Source organism: Scylla paramamosain, chromosome 12 (assembly GCF_035594125.1).
Source record: "Scylla paramamosain isolate STU-SP2022 chromosome 12, ASM3559412v1, whole genome shotgun sequence".
NCBI classification, from domain to species: Eukaryota; Metazoa; Arthropoda; class Malacostraca; order Decapoda; family Portunidae; genus Scylla; species Scylla paramamosain.
This window is the reverse complement of record NC_087162.1, coordinates 5,057,501-5,060,000: the sequence shown is the minus strand read 5'-3', so window position 1 is coordinate 5,060,000 and position 2,500 is coordinate 5,057,501. Positions and strand designations below refer to the sequence as shown.

At 42.6% G+C, this 2,500-nt stretch overlaps 2 protein-coding genes across 7 annotated transcripts in view; one reads left to right on the top strand and one right to left on the bottom strand.

Annotated features, from left to right (window-relative positions):
• The window catches only part of LOC135105560 (uncharacterized), a 30,710-nt gene that overhangs the window by 10,583 nt on the left and 17,627 nt on the right, over positions 1-2,500 (top strand). The gene's annotated exons all lie outside the window — the stretch shown is intronic.
• Positions 1-2,500, bottom strand: part of LOC135105565 (uncharacterized) — a 19,820-nt gene that overhangs the window by 5,570 nt on the left and 11,750 nt on the right. The gene's annotated exons all lie outside the window — the stretch shown is intronic.

Sequence of the window (2,500 nt, the reverse complement as noted above, 5' to 3'; positions counted from 1 at the left end):
TCGTGTTCAGTTTACTGATAAATATGACAAGATTTAATATTTAATACGAAACTTGAGTGAGGCGTCAATATTGCCTCGCTGCGTAACTAACAGGTGTCAATCAGCCTGGCCCTTATCGCTGGAACGGATCCTCCTCCTCCCCTGCCACGAAAGTTTGCAGCGGACATATACTTTTTATTTAACTATAAATTTTGGGCAAGTTATACCTGAGGTACACAAATTAGTTAAAGAAGACGGATAAAAAGGCGCAGCCCGCAGTATTCTTTCCTTAGCAGGCGACCCGTAGCTCAGTGTCGCTCGCATTCACCACCTTTCCTCCAGTCCTCTTTAACTGCGACCAAAATATTGACTTTCTCACACTGCCGTTGGCAAGACCATCCCTCCCACTTACCTTCCTCCCTATCCCTTATTCTCTTCCCACTCTCCTCTTTCCATCCTCCTCCGTGCTGTCTCCCCTCCGTCAGCGAGATCATATAGACGCCTGCCTATCTCGAGGACCACGGAATGCTCGCCCCGCTCCCCGCATTCGTCATTAATTAGTAAGATCACCTCTGACCTTTTACATGTAACCTCGTAAACTTGGGGACAAGGGGGAAACGAAATGTGGGTCAGGCGTTCCTGTGAGGCAAGGCAAACAACATTCTTTTATTCACTCTCACACACCATCAAACATTCATCACAAGGAAAGGAAAACTAATAAACAACTTGCGTATGTACACTTACACATAAAAAAATTTCGAGTCAAACTACGAGTACACCTCATTGACCCAGAAACTTTAAAAGAAGCCGTCACCCTTTGACCTCCGCTGCAGGAAGAAAGATACGAGGCAACGTTCATTCACGCCGGAAAATCTGAGAGACAGGAGACCGCTTGAAGCTCCCTTGTCCGCCTGAGAAAGCCAGCGCGACGCCACTCCGCGGAGCCATAAGAATCGTGGGGGCGTACCGGGATGGTCTTGCGGAGGGGGCGAGGGTCGGCATGTAAAAGGAAGTTGTGGGACTTGTTGTGGTGGAATTTAGGTGAGCGGTGGTGAATTTTGGATTCCGCTGTGAGTTAATGTGCTTTGTGGTGTAAGTTGTGGTGACAGCGGTGCGGTTGACCTTAGGTGAGGGTTTTGGTTGTTGCTTGGGTTGTGTTGGTTGCAAAGTATGGGGGGTTGTTGCTTTGGGGTTATTTATTTATTTATTTATTTATTTTATTTTATTTATTTATTTATTTTTATTTTGATTGCGTTTTAAAGAGTTGTGTCGTGTCATGTGGCTGTGAGGTTTGTTTTGTGCGACTTTTTTGTTGTTGTTGTGGGCACTGTGTTGCATGTTACAGTGTTGTGCTGCTTACGTATGAGGATTCTGATTCTGTTATACGTTCTACGGTTGTATTGATAGTCACGGGGTTATGGACCATATTCTGAAACACTTCTGCCTCCCACCTCCACTACTTCCAAAAAAAGTCTCGTTGAAATTACACAGCGTTTTTACTGTTCTAATGAGAGATTGACAAGATTTCTGCATTATTAACAGGAGAAACACTCTTGAGAACCCGGCCAATCATCTCCTTCGCCTTTCAAAATAATCATGGTCAGATAGCCAAGTGGTTCTGAATATGAGCCATATATGTACAGTAGTGTAGGGTTGTACTGTGTGTCACGGGGCTGTATCGTGCGTTATGGTGTTGTATTAAGTTAGGTTTCTCGGCTGCGGGAGGAGGGATTTGCTGGAGGATTGTAAGGCTGTCTGGGCTGTAAATTTATGCATGGGAGGGCTGTCTATAGCTTCTGGGGTGGAGGAACGCGCGCCACATGACAGGACGGTACCTTGCACAAGTATTCGTTGTTTTCTGCGTTTTCTATATTCTCTGTAAGGACGAGAAAGAAAAATGACTGGGTGTTGTGTGTGCATTTTTACGGAATAAACTTGATCAATTCGGACTGCAGGGAAAAATAATGCGAACAAGAAAACTGGGCACAAGTATTCCTAGTTTTATGTGTTTTCTATATCCTCAGTAAGGGAAAGAAAGAAAATAACAGGACGTTGTATATACATTTTTACCAAATAAACTTGATCAATTCGGAATGTAGTAGAAAAAAATCATGCGAAAAAGAAAGAAAGAAAAAAAAAGGGATGGAGGGAATGAAACTATAAATAAGAGTAACTTCATATGAGAGGAAAATGAAAGAAAGGAAAAGGAGGAAAGGAAAATAACAGAACGTAGTGGATCCCTCTTTACCGAATAAACTTGGTCAATTTAGAGTGTAGTAAAATATTAATGCAAAAAAGGAGAGAGAGAGAGAGAGAGAGAGAGAGAGAGAGAGAGAGAGAGAGAGAGAGAGAGAGAGAGAGAGAGAGAGAGAGAGAGAGAATGAAACTGTAAAATGAAAACAAAAATGAAAAAATTAAATGTTTGAATTTTTTTGACATGGGAAATTTTTTAGTACGTATTTTTCCCTCTCGCTATGAAGGGAAAGAAAGAAAAAAATACAGTGTTGGCTCCCAGCTCGTA